Genomic DNA, 21,689 nt, shown 5'->3' on the forward strand with positions numbered 1-21,689 from the left:
GGGTTGGTGTTATTTTAGGCTGAAACAAAAGTCGACATGAATGGCTAGGGGGGAACAGAGGGGGCATTGTTCTCCCCCTGGCCGGGTGCTCAGAACTGGCCTGAAACTGGAATCCAACAAGCAGAGAAGTAAATGCCATCACGTAAAAACAGGCTATCGCGTGTCCGACGGGATCAATTGAGCGCAGAGGGTGACCTGGCTGGGGGATTTTGCCAGTCCCTGGGTCATGGGAAGTTTGGTTTCCAGACGAGAGGCCGAAGGTGCCACCTGATTTGTGATGGCGTGACGACTGGCTTGGAGAGGAAGCCACCTGCTTGAGAGAGATGAGAGAGGAACCCCAAGTACCACTCCGGGCTGGCTTTGTGGAGCATGGGTCAGTGGAGCCAGGCACTCCTCTAAGCCCCTCTAAAGAATTGTCCCATTTAATCTTCCCAGCCACCCCAGAAGGCAGGTACTATTCTCTGCCCCTTTTCTGGATGAGGAAACTGAGGCAGAGAGCTGCAATTTGCCTTAGTGACCTGCACAAGAGCCAAGATGGAAAGTCATACAGTCTGTCCAGAGCCCATCAGCCTACCACCCTTGCAGTTATGTCTGGTGGCCTTATTCTCATTGTTGTTGCTCCTATATTTCTTCTTCATAGCACCTGGGTGATATAGCAGATGCAATTGGTACCCAATCCAGAAGCCTTAGAACTTACCTTGTCAGTATAAGCTGGCAGCCCAACTTCTGACTGCCAGCATCCACATCTGTCTTTGGCTGTAGAAATCTGCTCTGTCCGTGCACACAATGAGTGAGAAGTGCCAGGAAATTAGCATTCCCTAAGGCTGATGACGGTTGGTGTATAAATACCCCAGATTCCTTGTTCCTCTGGTGGGAACATTCCAACATGCATGGTCTGTCCAGAGTTCCTCACTGGGAATAAACTCCTTACTGCTACAGTGATACCTGGCTGGAAGATGCATGCCTTACTGGCTTTCTTCCCCTCTTTGACACACTTCCCCACTTACCTGACTGGTTTTTCCTGGAATCACTTTCCTAATACCACCTTCATTCACATCCTTGTCTCTAGAGCTCCTTTTGGAAGATCTCAAACCAAGACTGGGGATCATGCCTCTATGCCTCAATTATCTGGCAAATGTCTGTCTCCTTCATAAAAATGTAAGCTCCATGACAACTTAACATTATATTTCCAAGTGTTAGCTGGATGTTCAGCTTGTTGCGGAGTACCAAACAAATCCTTATTAAATGAAAAGATTTTGAAGTGGAAAATCCCATTCCATCTAACAGAAGTTTAGATTTTGATAGTTTGTTCTCTTCTTAGATCAACATGGGATTTCCCAGGTGGCACTAGTGGTAAAGAATTCATCTGCAGTGCAGGGTTTGATCTCTGGGTCAGGAAGATCACCTGGAGATGGAAATGACAGTCCACTCCAGTATTCTTGTCTGGAAAATTCCATGGACAGAGGAGTCTGGCAGGCTATAGTCCATGGGGCTGCAATCAATATATTACATTTAGAGTAGTGGTCACCATTTATTCTTACTGAAAGTTACTTTTTCTAGATACTTCAGGGAGGTAGAGACATGGCCTCTTCTCCCCATCTGCCATCTTGCCTTGATTTGGGAATAAGCCAACTTCTCCATTAGACTCAGATTAAGACCTTTGGAGGTTGTTTTAGAGAGTGGCCAGTGGTCTACCAGAGCCTGTGGCTTCCTCCCAGACTGTATTTCCCAGTTTCACTTGTGGCTTGAAGTGTCACATGACTGGGTTTTAACCACTGGAATTTGAGCAGCTGTGTACCACTTTTAGCCCAGCCCATGAACACTTCCCACATGAAGTCCTCTGTGCTTTCCCCTTCTGCAGCCTCAGGTCAGTGAGCATGGTAACCTTGGGAGACATGTGTTGAAAATAACAGAACACACCATACAAAAAGCCTGGCTACCCGCTTCGCCACTTGGAGGTGAACTACACACTGATCAGGAGCAACCATTTCAGGCTTCATGAAGGAGAAATAATTTTCTATTGTGTTTGGAACATCATACATTTGAGTGGTTTATTTGTTATATCAGCTGATATGACCCTAACTGGTACTAGATAGCATATTGAAAAGCAGAGACATTACTTTGCCAACAAAGGTCTATCTAGTCAAGGCTATGGTTTTTCCAGTGGTCATGTATGGATGTGAGAGTTGGACTATGAAGAAAGCTGAGCACCAAAGAATTGATGCTTTTTGAACTGTGGTGTTTGAGAAGACTCTTGAGAGTCCCTTGGACTGCAAGGAGATCCAACCAGTCCATTCTAAAGGAGATCAGCCCTGGGTGTTCTTTGGAAGGAATGATGCTAAAGCTGAAACTCCAGTACTTTGGCCACCTCATGTGAAGAGTTGACTCATTGGAAAAGACTCTGATGCTGGGAGGATTGGGGGCAGGAGGAAAAGGGGACGACAGAGGATGAGATGGTTGGATGGCATCACTGACTCGATGGATGTGAGTCTGAGTGAACTCTGGGAGATGGCAATAGACAGGGAGGCCTGGTGTGTTGCGATTCATGGGGTCGCAAAGAGCTGGACACGACTGAGGGACTGAACTGAACTGAACTGAACTGATACTGAGGCTCTATACTGACAAGAGTTAGTGTATTCTGTCATATGTAAAGTAAGTGCTAAACATGTCCAACAAAAGTTCAATTTTCCATGTGATAACTACTTTCATTAAGAAAAAAATCAAATAGTGAAGACTAAATTAATCAAATCCCTACGATTATAAAGTGGAAGTGGGTAATAGATTCAAGGGATTAGATCTGATAGACAGAGTGCCTCAAGAACTATGGAGAGAAGTTCATGACATTGTACAGGAGGCAGCGATCAAGACCATCTCTAATAAAAAGAAATGCAAAAAGACAAAATGGTTGTCTGAGGAGGCCTTACAAATAGCTGTGAAAAGAAGAGAAGCAAAAAGCAAAGGAGAAAAGGAAAGATTTGAATGCAGAGTTCCATAGAAAACCAAGGAGAGATAAGAAAGCCTTCCTCAGCGATCAATGCAAAGATATACAGGAAAACAATAGAATGGGAAAGACTAGAGATCTCTTCAAGAAAATTAGATACCAAGGGAACATTTCATGCAAAGATGGGCACAATAAAGGACAGAACTGGTTTGGACCTAACAGAAGCAGAAGATATTAAGAGGAGGTGGCAAGAATACACAGCATATATATACAAAAAAGATCTTCATGACCCAGATAACCAGGATGGTATGATCATTCACCTAGAGCCAGACATCCTGGAATGCAAAGTCAAGTGGGCCTGAGGAAGCATCACTACGAACAAAGCTAGTGGAGGTGATGGAATGACAGCTGAGCTATTTCAAAACCTTAAAGATGATGCTGTGAAAGTGCTGCACTCAAGATGCCAGCAAATTTGGAAAACTCAGCAGTGGCCACAAGATTGGAAAATGTCAGTTTTCATTCCAATCCCAAAGAAAGGCAATGCCAAAGAATGCTCAAACTACCACATAATTGCATTCATCTCACACGCTAGTAAAGTAATGCTCAAAATTCTTCAAGCCAGGCTGAACTGCGAGCTTCCAGATGTTCAAGATGAGTTTATAAAAGACAGAGGAACCAGAGATCAAATTGCCAACATCCTCTGGATCATCAAAAAAGCAAAAGAGTTCTAGAAAAACATCTACTTCTGCTTTATTGACTATGCCAAAGCCTTTGACTGTGTGGATCACAACAAACTGGAAAATTCTTAAAGAGAAGGAATATCAGACCACCTGACCTGCCTCTTGAGAAATCTGTATGCAGGTCAGGAAGCAACAGTTAGAGCTGGAGACGAAACAACAGACTGGTTCCAAATAGGAAAAGGAGTACATCAAGGCTGTATATTGTCACCCTGCTTATTGAACATATATGCAGAGTACATCATGAGAAACGCTGGGCTGGAAGAAGTACAAGCTGGAATCAAGACTGCAGGGAGAAATATCAATAACCTCAGATATGCATATGACACAACCCTTACGGCAGAAAGCGAAGAAGAACTAAAGAGCCTCTTGATGAAAGTGAAAGAGAAGAGTGAAAAAGTTGGCTTAAAGCTCAACATTCAGAAAACTAAGATCATGGCATCTGGTACCATCACTTCATGGCAAATAGATGGGGAAACAGTAAAAGATTTTATTTTGGGGGGCTCCAAAATCACTGCAGACTGGGACTGCAGCCATAAAATGAAAAGATGCTTGCTTCTTGGAAGGAAGTTATGACCAACCTAGACAGCATATTAAAAAGCAGAGACATTATGTTGCCAACAAAGGTCCATGTAGTCAAAGCTATGGTTTTTCCAGTAGTCATGTATGGATGTGAGAGCTGGACTATAAAGAAAGCTGAGCGCCAAAGAATTGATTCTTTTGAACTGTGGTGTTGGAGAAGACTCTTGAGAGTCTCTTGGACTGCAAGGAGATCCAACCAGTCCATCCTAAAGGAGATCAGTCTTGAATTTTCATTGGAAGGACTGATTTGTAGTTGAAACTACAATACTTTGGCTACCTGATGCAAAGAACTGACTCATTTGAAAAGACCCTGATGCTGGGAAAGATTGAAGGCAGGAGGGAAGGGGACAACAGAGGATGAGATGGTTGAATGGCATCACCGTCTAAATGGACATGAGTTTGAGTAAGCTCCGGGAGTTGCTGATAGACTGGGAGGCCTGGTGTGCTACAGTCCACAGGGTCACAAAGAGTCAGACATGACTGAGCAACTGAACTAACTAACTAAATTTGGGAGGTAGAGATAGTGTTTTGAGTTACTGGTGCCCTGAATATGTGTTTATTCTGCCTACTAGGTAACCTCCTAGGCACTTTTTCTGAAAAGAATTTGTCTAACAGGCTGGTGCCTGGACACATGCTCTATCCAAAGACCCTGAGAAGAATGAGTAGGTAGATTTAATAAAGTTCAAGAACATCGATGGTTTTTTTTTTTTTTTTTTTCAGAACTTCAGACAGTGGTTCCTGCCCACCCTGGGCTCCAGAAGCAATGCTGATGGGTCCTTGAGTCAAGAGTAGAGACTGCACTGATCCCTCGAATCTGCCTTTCAGCTTCAAACTTTTGGAACTGTCTTTCTAAACTTCCCTAAACCGCACAGGGAAGAAAGAAAGAAGCCCCTGGAAGGTTCCTTGGCCACCCTTCCCACTAGCCACTTCCTTCCTTGGAGTGTTGGAAAGGTCATGGTTTCTGGAACCAGCAAACCAAGATTTGACTCTCAGGTCAGCTTCTCCCTGTTATCACCCCCATTTTACAGATAAGAGGTGGAGACTGATTCCAGAACCTGCCTTGAATCAAGCTATTGGGATGTGGTGAGATGTCATGGTCCAAAGTCACGGTCTAGGCAGAGAGTACTATGTATGTATGTGGTGGAAAGGATGGCCGCCTTAACATACAGCACTGCTTCCATGAGCATATGCAGCCTCCTTGTGCCCATTTCTTTATGTGTGAATTGGGATTGCAAAGCATCTACATCCTGGGCTCATTGTGAAGCTGAAATAGGGTGGTATTTGTGAAACACCTGGGACAGCGCCTGCCCACAGAGTATTATTTTTATACTTATTTTGGAATTCAGGAGCGCTGAGTGACCCCAGCCCTGTGGTCAATAGCACTTTTTGTTAGTTTCCCCACAGAATGGGCAGATGGCAGTGGTCTGAAGATTCTTTGGAGTCTCACCTGTGAGGAGAACGGTCATCTCACCTGGAGACTGCTGTCTCAGAGGACCACAAGTGAGCATCCCCGTGGCCTTCTGGCAGATCCATAGTGCACTGTCTTCAAATGAGCCTCCATCAAAGGAAGAACCTCAGCCCCTGATTGGACCCTTCTTTGAAGGGCAAAGCAAGCACTGAGCAAGAAAGAGGAACCCTTTGCTGATTGTTGGGCTCATAGAGCCTGTGTACAGAGGAAAGTTGGGCCAGAAGCCAGGAGATTCTGGTTTGAGTTGCTCAGCCACGTGGGAGGAAGCATGGCACTCATCACAGTCAAGGATTTGGCCTTTGGAGCCAGACATGCCCAACTAAGCATCCCACTCAGCCATTTCAGAAAGTCTCCAGTGCATTCTGCCTCAGTTTCCTCATCTGTAAAATGTGACTTTTGATGGTACTTACCTTACAGGAGTGTTGTTAGGCCTGTGGGATCAGAGAGTACAAATATTTTGTATCATAGAAACTCTCATTCTGAGAACATTTTTTCCTCACATACAAAATAGGCATAGGACTTAAAAGATTCCAGTGCTGGAAAAGGTTATGTGCTGGAAAGTAATTCTCTCTTCCATTCTTGACCCCCTGGTCCCAAACAGTGTCTCTAGAGGAATCCGTGATTATCAGCGTCTTGTGTAAACTGCCAAAAATATAAATATTCTCCATATATACCAGCAGAGGAGTTATATGTGTGTATATGTGACAGATATACATCACTTTTTTTTTTTTTACAAAAGTGAAAATGTCATACAGTTTAACCTAAATGGTGTGTATAAACGATGCTAATCTATTAAACACATTGTCTCACATTTTGTTTATTTTCCTCTTTTAGCCTGATAGTCCTAAAGGAAATCAACCCTGAATATTCACTGGAAGAACTGATGCTGAAGCTCCAATACTTTGGCCACCTGATGCAAAGAGCCAACTCTTTGGAAAAGACCTGATGCTGGGAAAGACTGAAAGGAGAAGAAGGATGAGCTGGTTGGACGGCATCACTGACTCAATGGACATGAGTTTGAGCAAACTCCGGGAGGCAGTGAAGGACAGGGAAGCCTGGTGTGCTGCAATCCATGGGTCGCCAAGAGTCGGGCATTGAGTAGTGACTGAACAACAGCAATGCCTGATAGTATTTTTTGGAAACCGTTCTGTGCCTCTTCTTATGGACATATCTCATGCTTTTTAATGGTCATGTAGTATCCCAGCTTCAATATAGACCTTCAGTTCAGTTCAGTTCAGTCGTTCAGTCGTGTCCGACTCTTTGCGACCCCATGAATCGCAGCACGCCAGGCCTCCCTGTCCATCACCAACTCCCGGAGTTCACTCAGACTTGCGTCCGTGGAGTCAGTGATGCCATCCAGCCATCTCATCCTCTGTTGTCCCCTTCTCCTCCTGCCCCCAATCCCTCCCAGCATCAAAGTCTTTTCCAATGAGTCAACTCTTCGCATGAGGTGGCCGAAGTACTGGAGTTTCAGCTTTAGCATCAATCCTTAATTGTATCTTAATTTATTTAACCAGCTGCCCCTTGATGGCAGGCGTCTGGGTTTTCATATCATTTCTGGAGAAAGGGAAAGCCCCGCCCCTCGGCACTCTCCACCTGCCAGACCCCAGGCCAGCCTCCCAGCCTCCAGCACCTGTTACTTCCTTTCTGTTTGCTGACTCCCTGGAGGGCCCATTTTCTCACTGCAACTGTGCTAGACCAAGTTTGGGGCTCCTGCTCTTGGCCTAAACATGCCTTAGATCTCTTCATAACTCAGCTTGTAAGTTGAGGCCCCTTAATTTGGCCCACAGGACTCTTTAACGCCTTTTAAACCCCGTTAAACCCATGTAATGAGTTTCCCCTTGTGGTGCTCCTGGCCATGAAAGCTGAGAGCCGGGGCCCAGGCCTCCCACCTGTTGCAGAGATTAGGTTGTGCTCGAGAGGCCGTGAGGCTGGCGGGGCAGGGTCGGTGGGAGCTCTGTGGTCAGCTCTGCCTTCCTCCTGGCTGGAGAGGGTGAGCCCTGGGTGGGCATTCTTCTGGGGTGTCAGGGCCCTGGGGTGGCTCTGGCAGTTTCAGCTCTTAGACCTCCAGTGGTGTACAGAGGAGGTGGGGACCCATTTGCTGGGTGTGGGGAGAGGACCAAAGCTGGCAATGAGGTGGGAGTCACATGCTTCTGTAGGACAGAAGGGACTTCCTCTCTTTAGAGAACATGGAAGCACCGGGCTGGCTGTCTAATTGTCTAATTGAGACTTCTGAAATTTCTGCCCTCGGCATGTTAGTGAGCGCTCCAGAATCTTCTTTCCACGGCTGCCCATTACATAAGGTTTATATCGCATTCTTCTAAATGGCAGGTAGTAGTCCAGCTTGCCTTTGGAGAGATCTGCCTTTCCCTCTGTCACACAAAGTCACTGTGGAGCCAAGGGGTTGACTCCACACCTCCTACTTCCTGGCCTGGCCATGTGACCCAGGGCTAACCAATCAAGGCTGCCACCCATCGTGATTGGTTCAGGATGTCCCATCTTGTGATTGGTTAAGGGACTGGCCTTGACCTAGGTCTGGCAAAAACCTAGGTAAGAATATTTAATCCCTTGGCCACAGTAATTGTTTATAGAGATGGACACAGGACCCAAATGTAGTCCAAAGAGATTCAATTCCAGAACTCTCTATGGGAATAATTAGAGGAAAGAGATGCACTCTTTCCAGGGGGTTAACAGAGGAGGGCATGGCAGCTTGGAGTGACACAGGCCAAGTTGTCACTATGGGGATAAGCCTGCTTAAGGTGGGCTAAGATGAAAGAAAATAAGGCTGAGAGGGAGAAAGTGTAATGTTGTGGCCTGATGACATCATTTATCTTCTGGATCCAGCCATACTGAAGGCTTTATCTTTTATATGAATAAATCAGGTCTCTTTTTGACTTGCGTAATGTTTAATTTGTGGATTTCTTTCAGTCTGCCCACACTGAATATGGGCAGCAGTAAATATATATGTTTATATATTATAAACATATAATCAACCCAGAGAGTGGCCTCAACCTAGCCTTTTTTGCTCTTTCCTGGCCAATGTCCCTTCACCTAGTCCTAGAATCTACCTTTGATATATCTTACTTTCTCTTCATTGTTCAATCCTTTCTCTCTACTTGGTAAACCATTTCCCATGCCCTCTCAACATGTCCTCATCAGCTAACATATGACTCTGTACATAGAGCTCTCCATTCTGGAAAGGTTTTTTTATGCTCCTGTTAACACCAAACTTGCCAGTTTCAAGGAGCTTGTAATCCATTATGAGTGGTTTAGCACAAAGTGGATGCTCAATAAAAAATGAATGATTGTCTGCATGTTTGTTTTATATGTCTGTGTCTCTATTTCTGCTTTTCCAAACAGTCCCACTCGTAGCCTTCCTCCAGACTCCACACTAACACACAGTATCATGCAGGTAGGAGATAGCAGAGCTCCATTTTAACCATCCAGCTCCCAACTCCTGATCTTAGCCACATACTGTTAGCTCACAGCTTAAAGCCCATGCAGAGGGATGATTTAAATGGGTGAAGTCTTTGGGGGTGTATTGGATGGGAAAATGTGCATTTAAAATAAATAGAAGTGTGGGACTTCCCTGGTGGTCCAGTGGTAAGGAATCCACCTTGCAAGGCAGGGGATGCAGGTTTGACCTTAGTTCGAGGGACTAAGATCCCACATACCATGGAGCAACTAAACCCATGTGCCGCAACTACTGAGCCAGTGCCCCACAACTAGAGAGTCTGTGTGCTGCGCAGAAAGAGCTCTCAGGACTCAACAAAGCTCTCAGACTCAGCAAACCTGTATGCTGCATGACGCAACTGTATGTTTCATCAAGACCTGATTAAGTCAAATAAATAAATAGATAAATAAATACTAAAATATAAGTCAAAGTGATTTCTTCTTCTGTAGATCCTAAAATACATCACGAGTCCCCCCAAAACAGATAAGGCATTGGTTCACATACAAGCCTCAGTACCTAAGTGAGGGTCCTTTGTCCGTTAAGAATTTGGTTACTACCTATTCAAGCTAGGTATAGGGGCCCAACAAGAACTATCAGGCAGTGGGGAGAGGTCTCCTTGGAGAAGCAGGTGGTCCAGAAAAAAAAAAAAATCTTCTGGGAGGACACTGACCCTGAGTGACAGCTTCATTGGCTGCTGGCCACTGTTTGGCCATGGATATTATGACTTCGTGGGGAGTCCCTGGGTTGGTACAACCTTATGAAAGACACTAAGCAAGAATATCCCACCTGAGCCCTTTCCCCATTCCTGATGCTCAAAATTGTGTTGTTGTTTTTCAGTCGCTAAGTCATGTCTGACTCTTGGCAACCCCATGGACTGCAGCATGCCAGGCTTCCCTGTCCTTCACCAACTCCCAGAGCTTGCTCAAATTCATGTCCATTGAGTCGATGATGCCATCCAACTATCTCGTCCTCTGTTGTCCCCTTCTCCTCCTGTGCTCAATCTTTCCCAGCATCAGGGTCTTTTCCAGTGAGTCAGCTCTTTGCATCAGATGGCCAAAGAATTGGAGCTTCAGCATCAGTCCTTTTAGTGAGTATTCAGGGTTGAGTTTCTTTGGGATTGGCTGGTTTGATCTCCTTGTTGTTCAAGGGACTCTCAAGAGTCTTCTCTAGCACCACAATTCAAAAGCATCAAATCTTCGGCTCTCAGCCTTCTTTATAGTCCAACTCTCACATCCGTACATGACTACTGGAAAAACCATAGCTTTGACTGTACAAACCTTTGTGGGCAAAGTGGTGTCTCTTCTTTTTAACATGCTGTCTAGATTTGTCATAGGTTTTCTTCGAGAGAGCATCTTTTAATTTCATAGCTGCAGTCACTGTCTGCAGTGACTTTTGAGTCCAAAAAAATTTTTTAAAAAAATTGTGAGCAAAGTAAAATGGTAGTTTTAATCTGCTGGATTTGGGTGCATTATGTGACAATAGTAATTGGAGCAGGATTCAAAGCTTTATGAGAACTGTTTGGAAAGCTTTAGATGTCATGTAGATGAGGGGAAAGGACTCCGGGTACAGGAGGTACCTACGTGTCCAGGTAAGGGGTCAGCCTACATGACTCAGGGGGCTGAGGGTGCTGAAGGGAATAGGCAGGAGACTACCCTAGGTGTGCTTAGGGCTTATTTCTTGGCTCACTGGAAGGATAGATTAACAGGGTGTGACAGAGGGGTTTGAGGCAAGACTGGTAGGCCACTCATGGCCTCCTGAAGCATTCTGAGCAATGGTTGGGTGACTTCAGCTTCAGCCAGACCAAGTTTAAGTACCAGCTCTGCCACATCTACCTGTGAGTCTCTAGTTGCATACTTTGCTGTCTATGTTTTATTTTCTTCATGTGTAAAATGGGACTCAGATTTGCCTAATAAGTATATGTCTGGCTGAGTTTCCAAGGGGGCTCAGTGGTAAAAGAATCTGCCTGTCAAGCAGAAGACACAGGTTTGATCCTTGGGTCATGAAGATCCTCTGGAGAAGGAAATGGCAACCCACTCCAGTATTCTTGCTTGGGAAATCCCATGGATGGAGGAGCTTAGAGGGCTATAGCCTAGAGAACTATATATGTTATAAAAATTGCCTTGTGAAATTTCGGGATCTGTTTTTCAACCTTCCAGGATCAGGAGCTCAGTGTTAAAACAGACTCCCATTAACCAGCATTGGAGTCTGATGTATAAATCAGCAAGTGGACAAACTAAAGAATCATCAGAAATACAGCTAACAGAGAGCATGGTCACATGGGCAAAGCAGAGCACCCCTTTCTGAACAAGTACTCATGGGAGTCCATATTCTAATGAGATGGTTGCTATGGAGACTATACAGTGGCAAGAGAGTGGCTTAGAATCATGTTGCAGCCAGCCCGAGACCTGTCCCTTCTCCAAGGAGAGCCTCCCACAGGGAAACACAGTGTTAGGTCTGCCAGGTCATGATGGCCTCTTTCTTGTACTCCTTGGCTTGTGACTTTCTAGGTCTTCCTTTTGATGTCATCTAAGCCAGTGTGGCCCAGATTTTGATTGTTCCTGTTGGGAGATAATTCTCCAGGGGTCTGTCACATTCCTGCACATCTTGGAAGGGGCCATTAGAAGATGGGTTTAGTGTCTTCCCCCCAAACAAAAGGCAGCCATGTTTACTGCCCACTAGAAAAGATTCTAGTCTCCTAAGCCTGGGGTTTCTCTCCTACAGTGCAATTCCCTGCCTGGACAGGTCTCTATCTAGCTAATCTGCATCGTCACCCCACGGGACTGGGGACAAAGGGAATTGTTGGAAATATGCTGCCAGCTGAGCCATAAGTCATAATGCTCTTTGTCTCTGATCCAGGTGTCCTGTGCCCTCTGCCAGCATCCATGAAACTGGCAAGCTAACTTGTTAACTAACAAGTAGGATAGCAGCCTGGATGAGAACATTGGGTGTTCCCAAATTCTCCTGCCCCGTTGCACACTGACAGCCCCAAGCCATTTACAAAGAGAGGCTTACTGACCCCTGGCCTGTAGATTGAACTATATAATGCTGGGGGACCTGTCCCACATCAGTGCCAAGTTCTTGGGGGCGCTTTGACATTTGGGCAAGTTCTTGACACTTGAGCTGTCACTTGAATGAACCGCTAATGCAATAAAATGATATTTGTCTGGCTCTCCATTTCAGTGCACCACTTTCCCCTCGATCTCTGCTTGGGCTTCTCCCTCCCCACCCACCAGCCTCCACCACAATCCATCTACGCTGCTCAGCAATGCCCCATGGGCCCTCCAGTCAGTCTCTGAGACCGCAGTGGGGGAAAATGGTGGCTGCCTTTCACCAGAGGGTGTGATCAATGCTACTGTGTTTTTCTTGACTGCTTCTCTATTTTTCCTGGCATGGGCCCTGAGAGCGGAGTGCTTTGTGGCTGTGTCAGCGCCGATTATTAACGTGAATATCATCATTGGTGGCTGTTCCTGTGCCTGGTGGTGCAAGCGAAGCTCAGGCAGGCTTGCACCGCTCCGCAGTGATCTCTGTAATTAACTCCGGTGATTCACTGTGTACACCCATTGTACTCTTTTCAAGGCCGGCGACATCCATTTACATGAGGAGCTAAAAAGCAAGTATTTCTGAGGCCTCCCTTTGGAAGAATTTCTCAAGCACTCACCCACCCATCCTCTCCCTAATGAAACAGCCTAACCTTACCCCACCCTCACCTCCTGTTGGAAAATCTGGCCCTTGAAGCTTGGTCATTAAGAAAGATCTAAGGGTTTGGTCCCCTCTTCTTTCAAGAGAGATGCTTGGGGCTGCGCACGCCCCTTATTTTTCACTATATCCCATGCCTAAAACAGCACCTGGCATTTAGTAGACCCTCAAGAAATGTCCTTTCTGAATTGGTGAGTTTTCCTTCCCAATTTTAGCTGTCCAAATGGACAGAAACTTAGAAGAGCAATTCTCAGTCTGGGGCTATTTTTCCCCCTGGGGGACATTTGGCAACATCTAAGGATATTTCGGGTTGTCACAAACAGAGGGATGCTACTACTGGCATCCAGTCCGTATAAAGGATGCTACTAAGGATCCTACAAAGCACAGGACAGCCTCCACAAGAAAGGTTTATCTGGGCACAAATGGTGCCAAGGTGCAGAAGTCTTGGCTTAGAAGATGCCACCACAAGTTCATGTTGCCCTGAATTTATTCGTGTTGGCATTTGGTTGGTCTTGAGAAAGCCCAGAGATGGTTTTTGAAGCCCCAGCATGATTGACATTTTACTGCCTGGATTTTATGTGAACGGCTGCTAATGAACACGGCCTGCCTTGATGACTCTGCAGAGGGCACCATTCAAACAAACCAATTATGAAGGATTTTTTAATGTAAACTTTTAACCAGGTAGCCCGAGGGCTTGCTGAGCATAAAAGTACAATTTAGAAAACATGAGGTTTTCTGAGGTTCCGGGAGGCCCCAGCAGAATTGACGCAAGCGCTCATGCAGCAGGGCTGGGAATACAGTTTTCTGAAGTCGATGAGCAGCTTTGGTCATTGAGTTACCCCCAAAAGTCATCCCCAACAAAGAGGGTCAGAGGTTCTGCTGCTTCGAGATGAGCTGGCCACCAGGGGCAGGGCGGTCTGGAGGGTGGGGCGATGGGCGGGTCCTGAGGGGGATTCCTGGCTGTCTCCTCCCCAAGTTTGTCCACTTAACTTGCTGATTCCCAGGGAACTGCTGACTCACAGATCTCCTACCTTTAGCCAGATGGCTGGGGGGGTTAGGTAACCTAATGATTCATACCTTCCTTCCCTTGGCAGTTTTCTGCTCTGACACCTGTGTATCACCCATGAGAAGCTGGAATTCAGGTCAATCAGGGTAAGAGAAAGACCCAAGGATTTCCACAGATTTCTCTTGTTTCTCTTTTCCCTTGAGCCCTGCCTCTCCCTGACTAGGAAAGGAGCTTCTTCTTGGGGATTTGCTAAAGACCCTCTCTTTTTCTACTTTCTGTAGCATCCTTTCTTTCCCTGCTCCCCGCTTCTGTGCCTTTCCTGGAGAGCTAGCCACTCCTGACTTTTTCATTTTCTCTCTGCCACTGGGTGCCATATTATGCTTCCCCAGGTCCTTTGCTTTACAGATCTATGTCACCACAAATGGGACGTGGGTGCTGGTGATGGCTTAACTGGATGTTAGACCCAGCACTAAACTCGTGGTCTTAGAGACTTTCTTTTCTAGGTCAATGACCTTTTAAACATCTTTTTATTTATTCATTTCATTCTTAGCAGTAGAACCACTCATAATTCAACAAATATTTATTGAACATCTGTGATGTGCCAAGCATTGCTGTAGCTCCAGGGGATGGAGCCATGAACAAAGATGCACAAGGTAATTGTTCTTCTCGGGCTTATATTCTAGTGCGGGGAAGCCAACAATAAACAAATAAAAATATGTCATAATATTTCAGTTCAGTTCAGTCTCTCAGTTTTGTCCGACTTTTGTGACTCCATGGACTACAGCACGCCAGGCCTCCCTGTCCATCACCGACTCCCAGAGCTTACTCAAACTCATGTCCATTGAGTCAGTGATACCATCCAACCATCTCATCCTCTGTCGTCCCCTTCTCCTCCTGCCCTCAATCTTTCCCAGCATCAGGGTCTTTTCAAATGAGTCAGTTCTTTGCATCAGGTGGCCAAAGTATTAGAGTTTCAGCTTCAGCATCAGTCCTTCCAATGGATATTCAGGACTGATTTCCTTTAGGATGGACTGGTTGGATCTCCTTGCAGTCCAAGGGGCTCTCAAGAGTCTTTTCCAACACCACAGTTCAAAAGCATCAATTCTTTGGCACTCAGCTTTCTTTATAGTCCAGCTCTCACATACATACATGACTACTGGAAAAACCGTAGCTTTGACTACATGGACCTTTGTTGGCAAAGAAATGTCTCTGCTTTTTAATATGCTGTGTAGGTTGGTCATAACTTTTCTTCCAAGGAGCAAGGGTCTTTAATTTCATGGCTGTAGTCACCATCTGCAGTGATTTCAGGTGGTAATAAATGCCTGGAAAAAAAAGAAGCAAGATGAAGGATTAGAGATGGATGTTGCTGTAGGTATTATTTCAGACGGAGCGCATAGGGCAACTTCTTTGACAAGGAGAGCAGAGATCATTTTTGAATTAAATCTTCTTATTAATCTAATATTAAAAATGGTTAAAAGTAGAGATGCTTTGGTGAGGGATTAGAGAATAGGGGAGATTGACACAGATGGAGCGGTCCAGAAGACCTTGTTGGAGAGGTAGCATTTTGTATGGGAGCCGGAAAAAATAGAAGGAACCAGGTTTTGAAAAGTAACTTTATTTTTAAAGTGAAAATAAATTGACCATAGTTAAAAAAAAAATAATTCAAACAGTAGGGAAGATATAAAGGAGAGTATCCTGATCTCCTGGCTCCACTGCCCCAAAGACAATCCTGTTACAAGTTTCATGCGTCTCCTTCCAAGGATATTTTGCATGTATGTAAACATTTATGGTTACTTTGTCTTCATTACCCTTTTAAAAAACCAAAGACTCTGATGCTGGGAAGGATTGGGGGCAGGAGGAGAAGGGGACGACAGAGGATGAGATGGCTGGATGGCATCATTGACTCAATGGACACAAGTCTAAGTGAACTCCAGGAGTTGGTGATGGACAGGGAGGCCTGGTGTGCTTCGATTCATGGGGTCACAAAGAATCGGACACGACTGAGCGACTGAACTGAACTGAAATGAACCTATTGCACCCAACATTTTGCACCTTAATTTTTGAAATTTTAAATCATATGGTGGAGATTTTTTTCTGTATTAGCTTGTCAAAATTTCTTTCATTCTTACAATACCAGAGTGGTGGTCCGCTGTGGAACTGACTTTTTACTTATGCAGCCAGTCTCTTATTCCTGGTATTAGCTGGTTTCCATTTACAAATGTGTCTCTATCTATTGGATCCATATTAATAGAAATAAATACATTTATTAAATATATTAATTAGCTATATCTGTTGGATAAATTTCTAGAAGTAGAATTGGCTGGGTCAAAGAGGATTTGTGCTTTCCATTTGGATGGATATTGACAATTTGCCCTGTGGAGGAAAATTATACCCATTTATCTTCCTTGCCAATTTACAAAGCTGCAGTGTTTTTTTAAGCGGATGGATTGTAGTTATTTATTTATTTATTTTTAATGTTATTTACTTATTTATCTTTTTGGCCATGCTGTGCAGAACATGGGATCCTAGTTCCCTGACCAGGGATCAAACCCATGTCCCCTGTACTGGAAGCATGGAGTCTTAACCACTGGACAGCCAGGAAGTCCTGGTACAATGTGTTTTTAAATGTTTTGATCTCTTTTTGTCTAACTGATCGGTGAAAAATATCTCAGTTTGTTTTAATTTGCATTTTATGAGCCCATCATGAGTTTGAACATCTTTGGAGGTCTGGAAAGGCTGTTGTCTTTCTTGTTCTGTTGTCTAGTCAGGGAATGTCAAGTCAAGAGGCCTATTGGGTGTCCCTGTGAAGACAGTAAGAAGGCATCCAGATACACAAGTTAGAGCTCAGGTGAAATTTTCTGAACTATGGCTATCATTCTGAAAGTCAGTAGATAGATAGTACTGTGGAATGAATGAGTTTATCTAAGGAGGAATGGATAAGATAGTGAGAAGAAGGCTGAGGACTCAACCTAGGGCTCTCATCCATCCAGAGGTTGGGTGGAGAAGGAGGGTCAACCTAAGATTGAGACGCAGCTGAGAGAGAGGGGAAAGTAGATAGGAAATAGACACTGCCAAGAAAAAAGAATGGCTCAGAAGGGACCAAGGGGTCCACTGTGACGTCAAGGAAAAAAAGAAGCTAGGTACTCTTTACATTTGACCGCACGGGGTCATTGATAAACTTGAGGTCAAGTTTGCTGGAGTGATGGCAAAGTTAAATTAGACTTGATCAAAGAAGTAGAGTTGGCGCTTGGATGTAACACTTGCAAGGTATTTTGCCAAGATGAGAATTAGGATAATAGGATGTAGTTGGATAGAGATAAGGGATCAAGGTCAATCTTTTGGTTTGATTTTTTTTTTTTTTTTGAGATGGGAGATACTTAGGAAGTGTCTTTGCAGGTGGAAATGATCCAGGAGAAAGGGTTGTTGATGTGTGTGAGTTATGTATAGCTGGGAGAGCAGACTCTCAGAAGGTGAGGGATTTAGGAACAAGTGGAGGTGGCCCCAGGTGGCAGGAGAGACATGTCTTCAACTGTATCCTGAAGCAAGAAAGAGAATGCGGTTCAAATGTAGACAAGTGTGGGTAGTGGGAGATCAGAAAACACGAACCCAGTTGCTTGCATTTCCTTCATAAAGGAGGCAGGATCTTCAGACCAGGGTGAGCAGAGGGAGAATGATACAAAATCCACGATCAAGTAGCAAGTGTGTAGTGGGCATCCCCCTGAGCAGGACAGGGACCTCTCCCAGGAGCCGGGATGGAAGTGCCAGGCTTGTTTTAAGGCCTTGGAGCCTTGCCTTCAGGCAGCTCTGCAACTGAGAAGTAAATCCCGGGCTTTGTGTTGTACAGACTGGTTAATTTCTAGGTGTCCGATCTCCACTCTGTTCATGGAGTTATTTATGTCTGAGATGATGAAAATTCCCTCCCCCTACTTCTGGGCCCATAAAAAGTGTGGGGAAGTGGTCAACATACCAGCCTGCGTTCCTGGGTCGTGTGGATTACCGCTGTCACGGGCGTGTTTCGCGCCCCCATCCATCTTCCGCCCAGACTCCCCAGCTCACGCCTGTCAGGACGGGGCATTGACCCCTGCTGAGGCCGGGTTCCCGGCTTTGGGCACCATGTGGGCCTGAACACAGCTTGTGAGCAAGTGCTTTTAATAAGCGTCAAGTTCCCCAGTGTCTCCTCTTTCCCGGCCTCCTTCTTATCGTCTAAAGACAGCAGACCCCGGCCCCCACTGAGCGTGGGATATGGTTTCCTACCTAAGCACACACTCGCCACGGGATGGGGTGTGTCCGGGGTCCACGGGGGTCCTGGGTGTGTGGTGTTGTGTTACTGCCTTCTATACTGACTAGATTCCTGTTTTCTGGAAAATCCTCTTCAAGGAAAAGTATGGGAGGAGGCGTGTCTGAAACACCCCCGACCCCACCCACTACCCCATCACCATGGGCCTTTTCAGCTCTGCCACTTTTTACAATGACAATTTTACTTATTTATTCTTGGCTGTGCTGGGCCTTCGTTGCTGCAAGGGCTCTTCTCTAGCTGTGGCGAGTGGGGACTACTCTCTCAGTTGCCGTCTGAGGGCTTCTCACCTCAGTGGCTTCTCACCGCAAAGCATGGGCTTTAGGGCGCTGAGGCTTCAGTAGTTATGGTCCCTGGACTATAGAACACAGCCTCAGTATTTGTGGCACACAGGTTCAGTTGCTCTGAGGCATGCGGGATCTTCCCCGACCAGGGATCGAACCTGTGTCTCCTGCATTGGCAGGCGGATTCTTTCCTACTGAGCCACCAGGGAAGCCCTGGGTTTTGCCATTTTGACAAAGTCCGCTAATCTCACTGGATCTGTCTGTTCATCTATAAAACGGGAGTGATTGTATCTGCCTTGACTATCTATTGTGGGTTTGTGTGTGTGTGTGAAATTTAAGTGAGAGGAGGAATGCAAATTTGCATTTCCATCAAGAATTATTTTAAGTTTTTTTTTTTTTTCTCTGCCCATGCCACACAGCATGTGAGATCCTAGTTCCCTGACTAGAGATTGAACCTACGTCCTCTGCACTGGAAGCATGGAGTCTTAATCACTGGACTGCGAGGGAAGTCCCATCAATGATTTTTTTTATTAGTTGTTTCTCCATCCCCTGATACCTCCCTTGTCCCAAACACAGAGTGTCTAGCAGAGCCTGCCACATCCTAAGTTTTCAATAATGTTTGGGAGAATTAATGAATGAACAGAAGAGATGAATGAGTTGGTAGGTAAACCTACATACATAATAATGGTTATAGCTAATGAGCACTTAATACTTTTAGGCACTCTGGTAAGAATCTTACAGCACAAGGTCATTTATTTCTCACTGGAAGTAGACGGTCATGCTCCCATTCTACAGAGAAGAAAACAGGCTCTGCAAGACTGAATTACCTAAGGGAGGTCTCCCTCCATGTGAGTGTTAGAGCAGAGGTTTGAACCTAGGACTTTCTTGTTTCAGAAGGCACGCTCTTGAGCACCGTGGTGTCATCCTGTGTGTGTGACCGCAGAGGGGACCACTTTGAAAATGACACTGATGACCTGTGCTGAAATTATTTGTTTTTTTGTGGGGCTCAAAGAGGGTTGCTATTGTTTAGCTGCTAAGTCATGTCTGACTCTTTGCGACACTATGGACTGTATCCTGCCAGACGCCTCTGTCCATGGGATTCCCCTGGCAAGAATCCTGGAGTGGGTAGCCATTCCCTTCTCCAGGGGATCTGTCCAAGCCAGGGATCAAACCTGCATCTCCTACATTGGCAGGTGGGTTCTTCACCACCGAGCTCTAGGGAAGCCCTCAAAGAGTGTTACTTCTGTGTCAAAGATTGGCCTCTGAGAACATGCATAAGCATGGGTTGACTGAGTAAATAAACTGCTTTGTGTTCCCAGGAAGAGGAAATGAAGTTTTGTGTGGCTGTACCTGGAGTCGCCATGCTGGCTTGGATGCAGGCTAGCCAGGTGTGCTCAGCCATCCCATGTCTCCAGCTGTCTCAGTTCAGCTGGCGGGGGTGGTGAATGCAGCAGGCCAAGCTACCAGAGTTGATTCCCGGCTGCCCACCCCAGAACAAGCAGAGCTGGGATTAAGCAGGGATCCTTGAGGGCTTCCCAGGTGGCTCAGTGGTAAAGAATCTGCCTGCCAATGCAGGATACACAGGTTCAGTCCATAGGTCGGGAAGATCCCCTGGAGGAAGGCATAGGCTCCACTCCAATATTCTCGCCTGGAGAATCCCATGGACAGAGGAGCCTGATGGGCTACAGTCCGTGGGGTTGCAAAGAGTCGGACACAACTTAGTGAGTAAACAACAGCAACAACACCAAGGGATCCTTGACTTTTGTGTTGTTTTCTTCTCTGTCTTGGTTGGGAGTGGGATGAGGTATGGGGACAGTGGCCTCTGCATCTCCTGCCTTTCTGACTCTTGGCTCCTAGGGGCCATTTGCTACCCAAGGTGGCCCATCAGACCAGGCAGTAGGAATCGTCTGTCTCACTGAGACCCTTGGCCAAGCTTCAGAGCATTGTCCCCTATAAGCTGGGTGGTCTCGATTCCCACTCAACCATTTACTTTCCAGTGGATTGGGCAACGGAAGCAGGCACGGGCTTGCCTTCCTCAACCTTCCTCTGGCCTTTAGAGAACAGAGGGCTTTACCCTATGAAGATGGGGTGCTGGGTCCAGAGAGAGCCGGGGGAGCTGAGATCTGAACTTGAGCATGTCAGTGCTGTAGGGCTGGATTCAGGGGAGATAGGACAAGCATTCTCCATTCGGGAATGACAGCCCCGAGCAGCCCACGGCGGGCATGCACTCCTGTGTACTGTGCTGGCTGGCTGTTGTCTCGTTCTAATAAATTAAATCTGTTATATCATCACTGTTATATTCCTGAGACAAGCATTTCCAAGGCAGATTAGAAAGGAACTTAAGGGGATTAAAAGCTTCTCTTAGTGAAAAACAATGTTTCAGATGGGAAATCCATTTACCAATATGAATTTCAGCAGAAATGCATGTTTTCTTTAATGCATTGCTACTGCTCAAAGAAAGCGGGGTTTCCCCCCACGCCTCCATCCTCTGTTTTGCATAAGTTATAATGTGGATTCTGTTGAGCGTAGCAAGCCTCTCAGGGAGATTGATGGCTTCCATAAAGTTGCACGAAAACATTTCTCCTTTGTTCATGGGGGAAAAGAAAAGTGTCTAATGGATTTGGAGTATTAAAAGAGTGTTGGTTTATACTGGAAACCAGGGGAAGTCTAGGAGTAAATACAGACACCAGAGGAAATGGATTAATTGGAGATGGAAACAGTCAATTCTCAGTTATCTGCCTGTGACTTATCTGTAAGAAGTTTAAAACAGGAGCAGAAAGCATCCCAGGGCTTCAGGAGCCCTGCCTGGCTGTCTATCACTGTGTCTACTCAGGGAATTGAAAGCCACTTTAATAACTTGGGCCCAATATAATTTGGAAGGTAATTCTGCTGCTGCAGTTATAAAAAAAAACACAGAAGGCAGTCCAAGGGATATGTAATTAATTTTTTTTCCTATGACTCACAGGTTGGGATTCTCTATATCATTAGAAAGTTGACTTAACTTAAAATCACAAACTAGTTCCCTAAAGCTAATGTGGAGCTCTGATCTCAAGGGGGTTAGAAAACTTAGGACTGCTGGGTCAGGCCCCAGCACTCAGTGGCTTGGAGATAATTTCTCCAGGAGGCTGGTGAGCCCTGTCTGTAGAGTTGTGTGTGCATGCATGCTAAGTTGTTTCAGTTGTGTCTGACTCTTTGCGACCCTATGGACTGTAGCCCGCCAGGCTCCT

The sequence above is a fragment of the Ovis canadensis genome, chromosome 14 (genome assembly GCF_042477335.2).
Source record: "Ovis canadensis isolate MfBH-ARS-UI-01 breed Bighorn chromosome 14, ARS-UI_OviCan_v2, whole genome shotgun sequence".
In the NCBI taxonomy this organism is placed as follows: Eukaryota; Metazoa; Chordata; class Mammalia; order Artiodactyla; family Bovidae; genus Ovis; species Ovis canadensis.